Source organism: Zingiber officinale, chromosome 9B (assembly GCF_018446385.1).
Source record: "Zingiber officinale cultivar Zhangliang chromosome 9B, Zo_v1.1, whole genome shotgun sequence".
Taxonomy (NCBI): domain Eukaryota; kingdom Viridiplantae; phylum Streptophyta; class Magnoliopsida; order Zingiberales; family Zingiberaceae; genus Zingiber; species Zingiber officinale.
In genome coordinates, this window is record NC_056003.1 from 47,732,278 (window position 1) to 47,732,791 (window position 514).

Here is a 514-nt window from a genome sequence, read left to right on the forward strand (position 1 = left end):
ACATAAAAAGAAATAGAGTAGGCATATAAATTCTTACTTGGAGCGGTAGGATGTAGGCTTGATGTGTGTGTAGTGGAAAGACAGACATGCTCTGATACCAAACTGTAATGTCCGCCCCTCCACTACTACTAAAGAAGGGACGGGGTAACTTACTTAAAACATACATACATGTATATGTATATGAAATCATGGCAGCGGAAGTGGGTTGTCTAAAATTTAATTTGATCATATGCATATGGGCTAAACATGACATGTGAACCATATAATCATATAACATAGAAACATGCTTGACATGCTAATCTTTTCAATCATAACATGTGAATGTACTAGCATTCATGCATATAACTTGATTTATCATCAACTACTTAAAACACAATTCATGATATCATAAGCATACCAACATGAAACAAAAGAACATAAGTGCATAAGCTAACCATGCGGGTTCAAGCAGTTAGCAAAGCATCTAGCTAAACATAGTTCACATGAAAGGTCAAGACATATATATATAAGTTCT